We start from the raw sequence: 15,192 nt of genomic DNA, 5'->3' as shown, positions 1-15,192 counted from the left end.
CTGAGAAGCACTGCTGAGACTGTATTTTCTTGGTGCAGTGCACGTTGCTAAGTGACCTGTCACCAAAACAAATGCAATCACTCGTATATTTAAAGAGCAGCCTTTTCTGAAGGGTCCAGTATTTTGTAGGGACACCTGTTACTTGCATGCTTGAAATTTCTGTCTTGAAATGGCAGGGTTGATGTCGTACCAAGGCTGGTTAACACTTTTTATAAAGAAGTTGTGCAACGTGTGCAATCCTCTCTGACTCATCTCGCACAAGAGCTGGTTAAATCACACTTCAGTGTGCAAGTCGTCAGACTGACTGCAGGAGCAAGAGTCAGTAAAGACCTACTCTTTCCCAGACACATGGCAGTTTATATGTTTATTTCATATTTCTCCATCGTTGGTGGAAGCTGAACGTAAATGGCACATTTTCTATCAAAATACATCATTCAGCTGCATATGAACAAGGACATGGGGCAGTATCTGAGGGAGAGGGTTTCCCACCAGCTGGAACTCAAGTTGTCCTGCGTCATCAGATCACCCCACACAGCCACAACAGGGCTGAGTACTGAAGTCCCGCTCATGCAGTGGGAGAGCTCTGCTCTGGAAAGGTCACACCTCGTATTTTGCGGCTGGGGGTTAAGTGATGAACTCAAAGATTGTGTGGACAGGTTGGAGGGGCATGGCAGCCAGTGCAAGCTCTGGCAGAAGAAGAGTCCACGTATACTGGCTTGTTTCTCCTTATACTCAACTCCAAAATTAGCTGAAGTCTCAGTAAATACAAATTGAGTAATAAACTTATGTAATAAGGCTTCAAGTATCTGTAACAACATAGTGAATGTCAACAAAAGAATGGGAACTTAAGAGTCACTGATATCCATGCCCACACCTTATCCTTCTCACTTCAGCCTGTCACCCACAAAATATAAAAAGCCTCAAGCCTAACAAAACAAAAATGAATAGAGATTAGCATGCCTATCATATCTGATGGTGGCTTTCTTCTAATTCTAGAGCTTGAGAAACATTCCTGAAGTTGTCTTAAACAAGCTGTGACACCCTTTCTTCTAGGCTTTTGATGTCCTATTTGAAATGTGAAGGAGCCAATTTTTTAAGAATACAGAAAATTTTTACAGAATACAAAAACCATATTTCTTTGTATATTTAAAGCAAGTCTTTCCCATTTACTTCAGCTCCATCTGTAAAGATAAGACGGGTTTCCAACATCAGGTATCAAGTAGGTAAGCACCTGGGAAGTGTGAAGTGTCCAGGGAAGTATAACTGCCTGTAAGAATTTAGGCAGAAATCACTTGCTTTGCATCACCAAACTCATGTAACTGAGTCATGTGTCATCCCACTGGCCTGGGCAGCAGTCAGTCGCCTTAACCACAAGGCTATCCTTTTGCTTTTCCTGCAATTGTCGGGTCCTTTTGCTACAAATATCTCAGCTCCTGCAACAGCAGCTTCTTGACTCACACCCAGAATCACATCCTGTCCAAGGAACGAGGAAGGGTTTTGTGAATAAATAACTTGATCATATAATTATCAGCAGCTTGATCAGCCATGTGCATGTCGGAATACAGAATGAGACTGCTGGCAGTCCATACTGAATTTTTAATTGTTTGACTTTGTCATTATATTTTCCCATTAACTTTACTCTTCTCCATAATTATATACACCCTTGTCTATCCACATAGAAGAATTACTTAGAAAAAACTGTTCAGAGAGAGGGATTAGACGATGCTGGAAGAAGTGTAGAGTCAGAGGGGTGAGGGCAAGTGGTACTTGGAGTACATCTGGTGGCTGAAGAATAGTCAGTGACAAGTAAGCATAAAAGAGAAATGAGACCAATATGGACAATCAGAAAATGCTGAGGAAGGAAACCTGCAGTTTGGTGATCTATTAAATTAATATTAGGGGAAGAAAAGCACAAATCCAAACAGATAATGTGTCCCTGGACAACCTGGTCTAGTGAGTGGCATCCCTGCCCATGACAAGGGGGTTTGGAACTAGATGATCTTTAAGGTTCCTTCCAACTCAACCAATTATATTCTATGATTCTATTCTATCTTAAACAATGCTTACAACTTACAGATAATGTGTTCATGGACCTTACTCTCCAGAGGCTGGTGCATTGAGCCAGCCAGGAAAAAAAGCAGAAAGACTCCATACATTGGTCTGACTCTTGCATAAGTTTTACTCTGAAGAGCATAAATGAGAAGGTTTTTTTCTCAAAATATGCAGCAGAGAGGCCAGATGATTCTGTAAGAAACATTTATGATCAAGATTTTCAATACCCAACTGGATAAAGTGCTGAGGGAACCTGACCTGGCTTCACAGCTGGCCATGCTTTCAGACAGAAGTTGGACAAGAGACATCATGAGGTTCCATCCAGCCTAGATTATTCTGTGAAAGACTAACTAATGGCACCAACAGCTAGAAAACATGCAGTGTCTTATGTATGCTTAACATTTGGCTGACAGTCACACATAAAGTACATTTCCAGTCTCCTTGACAGCAGTGAAGCTACTCAGAGGTTGAGCATGAGCACATGCTTAGGTATCAATCTGTTTTGATGGGCTGTGATACCATAAAATAAACTGTTTCAAAGACACTCTGATTTTTAAGTTTCCAACAGCATAACAAGGATGAAAATTGGCTGAAAAGCACGACTATAGTTAGCCTAATCATAAGTTCTCTGTACTCTGTGACAATCTTTTATAATATTAAAGGGATTAATATGCCTGGCAAAATTTCACTTTGCACAGCTGCATACACAGTGAACTCCTATCTTCGCAGGAACAGTTTAATCCTATTTCAACATATTGTTGCTTGATAAGAAACAAGAACACCAATAACTCCAAACCTTGCAGCTGTAAAATCCTCCCAGGAACGAGAGAGGACAAAGTAATCACAGGGCCTCACTCCTGCACACTTTACAAGAACACCCTTTGGGGCTGAGGACTCCATGAGCCTCTACAGTAAGGCTCCCGTAGAAGCATTTCCCCCATTTCCTATATCCATAGTGACACTACTACTGTCTCCATTTTGATTCCTCATACACAAGGTGAAATATAATCAAAAAATAAAAAAATAAAAAAAGTCATCTGCTTCCATCCTTTTTGACTTGAGAAATTTCTTAACTTTGCAGGGGACCTGTGCCAGACTGCTGGCACAAGGGTCCCTCCCTGATTTATGAAGCCTTAATCCCACTGCTGGAAGGCAGAAAGATTCCCTGCTGCCGAGCCACTGTATCTCTCTCCTCCTCTGCCCTTCCTCAGCCAGGTGAAGTCCTTACAGTCTTCAATGCTGTCTGTATTGTAGTAAGCAAAATCTAGCAAATTTGATTCCATAGTACCTTGAAACGCTAAGAAATACCTTGAGTTCCTGGAGGACAAGGAGAGTCCCAGCAGCCTGTCATTGTAGCGCTTCATTTGCATGACATGTTTTGATGATGGAAACTTCCCTGTGTCAAGCTCTTAATGCAACTTAGATCTCCTCCCAGAGAAGACTCTTGACCACAAAGGGTAGAAAAATGGTTATTTTAGCTGGAAGAACACATTGCCACCAGTGAACTAGTGACTTCTGTACCAAAAGGAAAGAAGAAAGCAGCACAGGTACCCTTCCAAAGAAGGTGTTACCCTCACAGCTCATCTTTAATAATGTAAGCTAAAGGAAGTCTGCAGGAGCATTGTAGAGGAGTTGCATGCAAGACAAGTGTGGATTCCTGGGGCAGCTACATCCGGGCATTCTCACAGCACCAGGTGGGAGGCAGTGGGAATCAGGAAAAACAAGGAATGTGATGGCACCCTCCAAAGCTTCACTAAGTTTTGGGAGCCAGTGCACCACTATTAATAATCTTGACATTTCTTTGTCTTTCCTAGGAGCTTTAGCTGGTATTTGCATGCTAATAATGCTGTGTATCATTGTCATCCTGAAGAGATGGCTGGAAAACAATTCCAAATGCCAAAGCTTCAGGCTGACTGCAAACAGGAGATCTCCACCACCAGTTCCATCCTGAATGCTGGCATCACAGCCACAAACAATGATGTCTTTATTTAATTTTCAAAAACACAGGTCAGAAGTTAAGGAGTACGCAAAGGGGATACTTGGTAGTTTTGCAACCTGCTGCCTCCATTCATTCCTGCTGTTGATAACTCACACTTGCAATTTGCAGTATTTCAGAGGTGCCTTTTCCCAATACATGTTCTGCAGCACAAACCACAGGTAGGGATATGTTTTGGTAATAGCAATTACATACTGAGGTACATGCCAACTCCACCATGCTCTCCCTACTGCAGCATTTCACTGAGCATGATGAAGAATTGCTGTGCTTTGACCTCTCTGACGCTGGAGGTAAGATAAAGATACTGCTAGTCTTCATTTCTGTGTAGAATCAGACAAGTTCTCAGTTAAGTAGTTTTACAAGTGAGCTAATTAAGAAAATGGCATTTCGACTTTGCAGATAGTATGATCCTTTTGCAGCAAAACACAGTTGTTTTGTTACAGCTCTCTTTTACACACAGTAATTTCATTTAGACAAAGAAAAAATCCAACTGGCAGAAGATTGTAAGAAAAAAATCCTACAGAAAAACCTGAGTCTGTAGGTGTTCCTCTCAAAAACATCATATCTTTATCAATACTGGAAAATACTCTTCTTCCTCTTTCCATTCAATGAGCAGCCTCAATGGAGAGGCTGAATATCTGCCAGATTTAATCCAAGAGATACCTCAGCAGGGCAGCAAGGCAAAAGTATATGTGGTGGCCTGCAATCGATAGTAAACTGCTCACAGTGCAAAAGGAAATAAAGGCATTTGGGTGTTTCTTTTCTCTTCTGCGCTAGGTTGTCACACATTTTTCTAACCATGGCAAAACAGAAAAAATAGTGTCTCCTTATCTGTATCTGCAGTTGCATCATATGCCATTGGATACACAAAATATAGCTATTACTGTGAAAATCAGTGTTCTGCTTAGCCCATACCTTGGTCCAACTGCACTTTTTTCCCAAGGACAGTATCAAACAGCCACACAAGCCATAAAACAATGATTCTTAACACTTCTGGTTTTCTTAATGCCTCAATTTAGCTATCTGGTATCTCTGCACTTGCCTCAGTCACTTTAAGTCACTCCACTTTGCCTTTGCTACGTTGGGCAAATGAAAAGAGACATGTTAAAAGCACAGTTAATGATTAAGGAAGGTTCACAGCTCTCTATCTATAAGTACATGCATGCGTGTTTTGCTGCAAATGCACATGCATATTTATGCCATGAGCTATACATGCATATTTTGATGTAATACAGGCACTCTTGCTGGGCCCTACCTGGTTAACAGCAATGGAATGCCTGAGCCTCTTCTACACAGTTCATCACACACATGTGCTCAACCCCAGGTGCTATTCCAGGAGTTCCAAGACTCCTTTCAGCAGTGTGCATGGTTCAAACATTCAGGCTGGAGAGAGACTAAAAATTCCATGAAGTTTTTTGATTTGTAAGTATTTCTGATATCCTTGATTAATTAAAAAGTCCACTTTTGTATGAAAGCAAATTATTTCACTGATTTGCATAAAAGCAAGCACTTCTTGGAAGAAGCATCCTCAGCCATCTTCCAGAGAACATATAATAAAAGATCTATACAACATCACTTAACCTTTTTCTTTTAGAGGTCTGTATCCAATTTTTACAGAGAAAGCAAATGGGTAGTTTTAGCTATAAAATTCCTTCCTGAATTAAGGAAATATGTATGTTTCTACCCACCTTCTGAAATTTCTATTTTGAAAAATAACTTATTGAGGACTGTGTGGCTGTTTACATTTCTGATGCTCTTACACAATGCTTAGAACATTTCTGCCTCTGTATTTGATGGAGTAGTTCCTCATTTCAAAAGTGCTTTTTCAGCTGAGCAGATTGCTGAGCAGTTGACTATGTAGACGAACTCTGCCTAGAAGGTAGAGGGCTTTGTGCTGAGAATTCCTTTACAGAAGACATTGCAGTCACTTTGCATCAATCATGGTGGAGATTTCAGGAATTTTTAGCATAATGTCAGAGAATGGTTCCATGACTACACATAAAATCTTAACCGGTAAGAAAAGATACAAAGCTACATTTCTGCTTATGTTTCTTTTCCTGGGTTCAAACCTTGCTAAAATTACTGAGGTGATATTTCAGATTTCTTTTCAAACCTGGCACAATATGTGAGCACAAACTCTGTTCTGTCTCTAGTCACTGCCTTGCACTGCTTTCTGCCATTAGTACAGAAACAATACTTCATTTTCTCACTGAGTGTGGGTATCCTCTCACCATCCAAATAAAATTTACTACTGCCTGATAAGGCAGCTTGGCTTTGCAGTAGCTGCATGGCCTTCTTTCACTTTTCTTCTTGACTGCTTTCTGCCAGTGTAAGACTGATGTCACACAGTCAAAGACTAAATGAGACAGGGTTTGAGGATTTATTAGGAAAGAGTGGCACTGCCCCAGCTTGGGGTGGTAAGCTTGTGCCCAAGCTTGAAAGCTTGACGACTTTCAGTCAGAGCAGTGTGTTCAGATACCTTGACTGGTATTTCACTCAGCTCCAGATCACAGTGCAATTCAAAGAAGGGGGCTATCTAGATCAAGTCTTTCACTTTTCTCTGTTCTGGAGAACTGAGGGACAGCTGCTGTGTTCAGTTGACAGAAGAAAGGGACTTCTAGCAGCAACCATTGCTATCCCCCTTGCGTCACTGCTGGCTGCAACATCAAGAGCTAAGTGCGCTCTTCAGCCTCATCCCTCACACTTGCTGCAACAGGAATGAGCTCAAACCTTTGCCCAACATGCAAGATGGACAGGAAAGACTGCTATGAGAAGATGGTGAATGCAAAGGTTGAGAGACATCCTTCTGTGGCACCATGAGGTTAGGTATAGCCTGGTAATGTCCAACTGACCATCACATCTTCCTCCTTCTGTAAGATCTTTTCTGGCCTTTCTTCCCTCTTCTGCTGCAGTTTCTTTTGCCTACTTTGCCACGAAGCCTTTGGCCAGCTCTGTGCACTAAGCCTTATTTGCTGTAAGTACATAAAGGTCTAATTATCTAAGTTATCAGTGATTGAGCAGGGTCAGAAGTGAATTTACTTGCTTCTCAGTCCCACCAGTATCAGCATGCTTGGCATTTAACTTATTAGAAGTATGTCCAGGTTCCTTTAATTTTCTCCTTTTTGGATTTAAAAAAATAGTTCCATATTCAATTCAGGTTCTTAAACTATATTTCTACAGTAGTAATTTACATATTTTTGTTATCCCCAATTAAAAATTTTAGCCTACTAGAATTTATCCTGAGATAGATGACCCTGTGCCTTGTGAATGGTAAGACAGAGCCTGGCAGAGCACACTGTAAGAGGCAATTTTTATGCACTTTCCACTTTTGCAGAGTCAATAAACATATTCAGAAGAAACACACAAACTGTCACATTCCTAATATTACTACATATTTCTACAGCATAGAAGGGCAAAATGGAGTCATAAAGCAGCAACCTGGTGGACAAACTAGTGGGACCTGCCAAGATACTGAGAAAATTATACTTTTCAAGGTAGATTTTCAGGAGCCAAAAATCAGTAAGTTAGAAGACAGCTGTTTAAACAGGGACAAGGGTTTTTAAGTACCTTCTTCATGGGTATGAGTACTGCTGATTCGAAGATACGACCTGCTTATGGAATCTTTAACAGCTTACACCAGCAATACCTGCAGAGTACATCTGCAACCTCATGGGAAACAAAACACACTGTGCAGAGCAATTAACAGAGCCCACACTTCACATTAATGAGGATGGGTTCTGGTTTTGGTCGAGGGAGAGCTAATTTTCTTCACAGTGGCTAGTACAGGGCTGTGTTTTGGATTTGTGCTGAACACAGGCTTGATAACGTAGAGATGTTTTTGTTATTGCTAAGCAGGGCTTACACATACTGCCTTGCTGGCAAGGAAGCTGAGAGGAGACACAGCTGGAACAGGTGACCCAAACTGACTAAAGGGATATTCCATACCCTATGATATCATGGTCTGAATACAAAGCCAGGGGAAGAAGGAGGAAGGGGGATATTTGGAGTTATGGTGTTTGTCTTCCCTGTCACCATTATGTGTGACAGGGCCCTGCTCTCCTGCAGAGGCTGAACACCTGCCTGACCATTGGAAGCAGTGAATTAATTTCTTGTTTTGCTTTGCTTGCATGTGCGGCTCTTGTTTTCCCTATGAAACTGCATTTATCTCAACCCTCGAGTTTTCTTGCTTTTATCCTTCTGATTCTCTCCCTGATCCTGCTGGTGGGGGAGTGAGAGACAGCTGCCTGGGCTTAGTGGCTGTCTGAGGTTAAATCATGACAGGAGGCTAAGCACTATCACCTTGCTTAAGAACCAGGCAGATGAAGAAAGGACAAGCAAATTGAATCCTGTGTTTCTTCCAGCCTTCCCCCTTCCAAATCGACACAGCTTAGAATTAGCACAGCTGATTAAGGCATAGCAAGTGCCAAATCTCCCCAAGCATTTCCCATTTCAGCGCAGGGTTGAGTCAGCCACAATGGTAGCAGGGGAAGAATGGGAAACAGGAAACTCCAGGGAGCAACTGGGAACAGTAAAGACAGGAAGTGGAGAACATTTTGAGAAGAAACAACAGCATGTCTAGAAAAGGGTCACAAAGGATGGAGGGAAATCTGAGCATCTAGGGTTTTTTTTAAATTTTTAAATAGCTGCCATTGCACATCACCAACACTGGACTGCCGCAGGCATCCCGATCAAAGAGGGGATGACTGGTTTGGCAGCTGTCTTTCAGCAGCAGCACAGGGCAAGGGCAGCTGGGACCAAGCAGAGTGCACTGCTGTGGTCAGAGGGGGATGAGGGCAAGGAAACACTGCTGCACTAAGAGAACTCAAGAGAGCTGGGAAATAAAGCCCAGGCATGGACAGAATTGGGAATCTCAGAAAATTCCTGCTGGAGGCTCAAGAGAGAGCAGACCTCACTGGGCAGAAGTGTCAGATCCCTTTTCCCCCGGAAGTGTTCTTCACCTGAGACATGTTTTCTTTTACAGATTTCATATAACTTTAAGCTTTTTAATATAACAATTTCTACCCCTGAGAACTGAAACGAAGGGTTTTGAAAAAGGGTGATCATGGAGTCTGGTCTTGCTCATTCCTTGCACTGAGGTCAACAGAAATCAGGACTCAAACAAGGTCAGAACTCTTACTGACAAACTGGGAGTCATGCTTTCCCCAAACCTTCTTAACAGGCAATACCTACTCATCAGAATTAACTGTGGACCATTTTGGCATGTACAGTATACAGCCAGAAAAGGTCCCAGAATTTCTAATTTTTGAGCAGCTTGGCCAATTCTCATTTACATTCTGTGCCATTACAGCTAACTGCAGCAACTCAGGACCTAATGAGGGAGATCACACTGTACAAACCAGGATCATCCATTGGTCAGATGCTACCACCTTGATGAAGAGGTGCAGGAACTGTATGACATATGATGTAATGAATGTGTGACATGTCTAAAACACTGACCCAATCTGCTGTTCTCCAGTAAAGCTCAGGTTATGAGCAAAAGACTTTTTCATGGTCCTAAGTAATTTAATCCCTGTGTGGATTCTCTCATGCCTAGTAAGAGTCAAGCTCCTGCTGAATCCTCTTCTTCAGCTGGAACTGTCAGAATGGACTCTGCCATCTGCTCATTCTGGTGTTCCCAAGGAAGTTACAGACACACATATGCTGCTCTGTTTCTGTTGAGTTTATTAAACTGGCCCAACATGTTCAGAAATTACTGAGAAGATGGATAGACACATACATTAAGACTGTGCAATGACACTAGCCTGATTTCTCTAAGAAATTCTTGGTGGTTTTGTTTTGTTTCATAGCAGACTCTTCATGTATGAAATCACCATGTCAAACCATACCTGGAGCAAAGAGTCTTAGAATTAAAGAACCCTGTGTTCCTTGCCACAGCCCAAACTTCCTGTGATCATTTTAAGAGTCTGTGTCTTAGTTTCTGCATTTGTATAATGGAGTAAATATTTCTTTACAACACGTGAACAGCATTTTGTACTAAGGTCAGTAATGCTGTCAGGAGGAAGCATCAGCAATACATACAGCACAGCTGATTCATTTTCCAGCAGTTAATGATGTGGTAGATCCATCTTAGCAATCAACTACATTTTCATTTTCCAGCTCAAAGCACAGATTATGGGATGTTATCCTGGATAGGCAATAACCACCTACAAGAAAGAGAAAAGAAAAACCAGTGTAGGTGCTGGAGCATGTCCAAAGAAGGGCAATGAGGCTGGTGAAGCTATTGGAGCTGGTGAAGCGATTAGGAGTGGCTGAGGGAGCTGGGGTTGTTTAGCCTGGAGGAGGCTCAGGGGAGATCTCATCACTCTCTACAACCACCAGAAAGGAGGCTGTAGCCAGGAAGGTATTGGTCTTTTCTCCCAGGCAACCAGCAATACAAGAGGGCATGGTCTTAAGCTGTGCCAGGGGAGGTTTAGGTTAAACATTAGGAAGACGTTCTTTACAGAGAGAATGACTGGACATTGGAATGGGCAGCCCAGGGAGGTGGTGAAGTCACTGTCCTCGGAGGTATTTAAGAAGAGACTGGATGTAGCGCTCTGTGCCATGGTCTAGTTGACAAGGTGGTGTTGGCTCAAAGGTTGGACTCAATCTCAGAGGTCTTTTCCAACCTAAGTGATTCTGTAATGTTTAATAACAGAAGAGAAACTGAGAAGTACGCTATCCTTGTATTAGCAAGAAGCAGATCTGTCACATGGAGAAGTTGATGCCAAGGATCAAAAGTCTGTGACACTTTTGAGGGGGTGAAATAGGGAATGGGAGAAGATAAAGTCTTCTCCCAAGAACTGGACACCCATTAGTGGTCAAAGCCTGTTAGGTGAGCTTTTGGAGCACATTTTTCAGCTCAGTTGCATTCAAAAGGAATCCAGTCTGGGGACTAAGAGACCTCAGTGATATGAACACAAACAAGCAGAGTAAGGACAATCTGGAGACCGATTTGAAAAGCACACCCCTGATCTAAACTACAGTGCTGGGGTGAGTGTTCCCTGCACAGACCACTCTTCTCACAGATCTGCTCTTTGGCCCTGGGGTTACCACAAGGTGGGACTGGAAGTGCCATGAGCACTCCTCATGTACAACACAATGGGCATCTCCCTCACAGAGTAGGTGAGGTAATGATAAAGCAGGTGATGTATTTCCGTCAACCAGCAAAGCCAGAAAAACAGAGAAAGAGCACAGTCAGCTTAGGACTCTATGTTACAGGATAGCAAAAAAAAGTACAGCGCAAGCCTTGTAGCCACACATGCGAAAAAAAAAATAAGAAAAAGCAAGTTCATTATTTTGAAACTATGGGATGGAAATAAAAAATAATCCATGTTTGTCTCATTCACTGAACATTTCGCCTCGCATTCTAGTTAGGATAATGCTGTGTGTGAATAGAAGAAAATAACATCTAGGGACCTAAAAAATCAGAATAGGACACAAGCTACAGTATCTGAAAACAAGTGACTATTTACTGCAAAAAATCCCTCCCGTTGTAACAAGGAAAGAATTGGCAATTCAAATTGCCAGCAAAATATGTTTAATGAATCAGTGAATCCTGGTATTTGTGGTAGCATACAATCAAGAGAGGGGGAAAGGGAGAACGGAGACATTCTGTCGGCTTACCTCTGGATTATTCTGCTTTTTGCTCATCCTTACATCTTAGGGGGGGGTTTGGCTGGTTGGTGTAGCCTAACCACATGAAGGCTGAGAAAAAGAACTGGCTGAAGGACAGACAAGTGCTATGACAAGATAAACAAACAAAGCTGTGAATTGGGAATTAGGTTCCTAATCATTGACGGACTGGAGTCCCAAATGCCTTCTAAAGAGAAATTCTGGCAAGGAACTTATGACTCAATAAATTTTCAGGAGAAGAAGCAATCCTTTGAACTTCAGATAGGAACCCACATGTCTTATGATCTGATGGGAGACATGGTTGCCATTTTCATCATCTACATTGCCTCACACTTACTGGCTTTCAACAAGCACTTACAGGGACCAGAAAGCAATTATTTTTTTCTCCTGTATGCATAATTCAATATTGCTGTTCCTAATTCCTGAGTATAGTCTCTCCTCAATTTTTCTGAATGCTAGAGATCAACTGCAAGGTAAGACTTTGATTTAGCATGAAGGGGAAGGACTTTCTGCTGTTCACTGTGGATGGCATTTGGCCCTCTGGATATTATGTGGGAAACAAACAAATGGATTGCCTTTGCCAGAGTAATATACCACACACTTCGTCTCTTTTGCCCTACTCCTGCATGACTTGATATGGTGAGTTTGGGTCTTCAACTGACAGCCAGCATTTGCTACTGCCAAGAAGCATTTTTGCATAGTTACACAGCTTAGGTAACAGCAGACATCTTTCAGCATCTGCAACTGCAGAGGGATGAATAACGATGTAAATGATCCTTTCCAGTTCTTCCCTTTCCTAATTAAGAGAATACATTCAAATCATTAAAGCCATCTGTGTGACAATTATCTTACTGTGAAAGCTCGGATCAGTTTTCCTCTTCCAGAACCTCATCATTTCTGATGCTGTTGTTACTGATTAGGCCTAATCTAAAATTTCAGCTCTCTGAAATGTGCACTGCCTTATCGGATAGACTGTGACTACTGTGCTTAACTCTAAAGATATTTTGAACTTATAATGATAATGTTCTTCAAAGTGTTCAATTCCCTAGCTGCCTTTAATAAGGATCCTATACTTCTTTCACCCTTGAAGTATTTTATTAGTCTATTTTTCGAATTGTTTATGCAACAGGGGAGATACTTTAAGAAGAAAATTAATTTGTACAACCTTTTTGATAAAGTGTCTGTTGCTTACTTCTTCTTCTACTTTATGCTAAAAGTACTGTTTCCACAGAGTTAACAGTATGACTAGCTGCTTTTTTCTAGAAACTGGGAAAATAATCTCTACTATATCATCCAGTTTAAGCCTTTTCTTTATTATTACCCACTACCAAAATTCAAAGGCTTGACTGGACCACCATTTCACAGAAAGAAAGAGCATGAAACATGACATTTTGTTTAAGATACAATTCTTAATGACATGAAGATCAAAGTCTAAAGCTGCAGCAGTCACATTTAGCTACTCATACTCAACAGAAAAAGCAGTTTACCAACCAGTATTGCAGTACCCTAGAGGAAACAGATATATAGACTCACACAGGTGTTCTCCAAAACATATTTTTAATGTATTCTGCATTTGGAGCCTAAGGAGAGTAAGAGCAGAGAAATATGCTTGTTATTCCTTTTTTACATTACCGTTAAAGCTAAATTACTTCACGTAAAAAAGAAACTGCAATATTTCCATACATGGAGCTAGCCCTGCATAGGAAGTCTTCACGATAGAATGGAACACAAGGACAACGTTAGTTAAAACCAAACCAACAACAGCTTTTTGTTCTGCCCTCACTGAGGGCTCAACAGTTACTTTTACACTCACAGCCAAGAAATAAGAGCAGTCTAGTATGTCTCTCGTCAACTTCCCCAAAATCACTTTGAAGCATTAAATACCAGTCAGATTCATTGTAGTCACAGAAGGTAAAATTAGTGTTTAGTCTACTTTTTCGTGCTTCTCAGCATTTTAGAGTATAACAGTCCTTCCACTCTATACTTCAATGCATGAGGAAGCTATTTCAAGAGCAGTCATATTCTGCCACTGTCACCTTGCAGCTGATACAAAACTGAGAAGAGGCACATTTTTTTCTCAAAAGGTTTTTATCTTCTTATTAATCCTCCTTTAAGGATTTTGCTTTAGCATTGTATTCCTTTTTTTAAAGTAGTGTTTTGTAAAAATGGAAAGAAGTTAATTTTAACCAGTTACAAAACAGTTGTTAAAAGACAGCTCTTTGTGGACTTAGTAAATACACAAAACTACTTCCTTTCTGTTGTAAAGTATATATGGAAAACTAACACACTGTTGCCTTGCATTTCAGAAAGCATCTTTACACTGCACTGAACAAACAGGACAGAGACACCGCAGACAGCTGGAATCTTGTTTCCAGCCTAAGTGATACAAAAATAGGAATAAAATTTTAGAATTTTTTTACGAGAATATTTTTCATCTTCCTTGTTGAAGTGCTTCGGTTGAAACCCAGAATGATTAGAAGCTGCTTTAAGCATATATCCCCTTCACAAAAAATGTAACTTCAGAGGTCTCAACAAGCAAGGAGGTATAAGTGTCTTTGTCTCAAGGAAGTTTAACCTGTAAGTTGTTTAATCAATGTAAAACCTGTTTCACCCCTGCAGGGTGTACAATTATTTCCGCAGTGTTGTCAACATTTTTCTGTGTCAGTAGCTCAGAAGCAGTGCATCTCATCAGAAAAAAAAAAGGCCAAATAGGAAGAAAAGAGAAGAACAGTAAAAGAATGAGTTAAAAATATGACAAAAATAAAACCATTCTTTGTGTTCTGAATGCTCTTTAGTTCCTTGTCCTTACCACAGCTTGCAATACCACTGCATTTAACATCAATATGTTTCACTAAAATAAACTTATTCTCACCTCTCAATAGTAACAATAATAATAATAAAAAAATAAAATATCTGGTCCAGGAAATTGGTATCTATATTGAAGTGGAGACAAAACTCTTTGTATCAGGGCTGAGGAGGCAAAACGGCTACTACCCATTAGCACAGGCCTCAGTGGCACATGCATCTCAGACAGGGCCTGCTCTCCCAGCCCTCCTTCCCAGCCAGTAAATCCTAAACTAACCCCTAACACGTTACTCAGCACAGGCTCTGTACCAAACTGTTTTAAAATTAAGAGAAATAAAACAGGGTAGTGTAAACACACAGGGCTAAATGCAAAGTTGCCGTAAATGCATGAACTCTCCTGCTGGGACACCTAAGTCCAAGTTATCTGGCAACATAAGTGTTCGGCAGAGAGGCTCACCACCATGAAAAGTTAAATTCTGCATAGAGGTGATAAGTCTTTTGGATTGATGCACTTCAGTAGATATTTAGACAGAACTACATGCAATATATCAGCATGTCCTAATAAACTGGTTTGTTTCTAAAGAGTAACTAACACAGTAAGCCTTCCTTGTAGCAACATTCACTAGATTTACATAGATGTAATAGTGATATGCTTTCATTTTGGGAATGTTTTCAATTTTAAAAATTTGCTAGTAATTAACAATTTT

The sequence above is a fragment of the Pipra filicauda genome, unplaced genomic scaffold (genome assembly GCF_003945595.2).
Source record: "Pipra filicauda isolate LSUMZ 115617 unplaced genomic scaffold, ASM394559v2 scaffold29_size4552773_pilon, whole genome shotgun sequence".
NCBI classification, from domain to species: Eukaryota; Metazoa; Chordata; class Aves; order Passeriformes; family Pipridae; genus Pipra; species Pipra filicauda.
The sequence above is the reverse complement of the archived record's forward strand: the minus strand, read 5'-3'. Positions refer to the sequence as shown.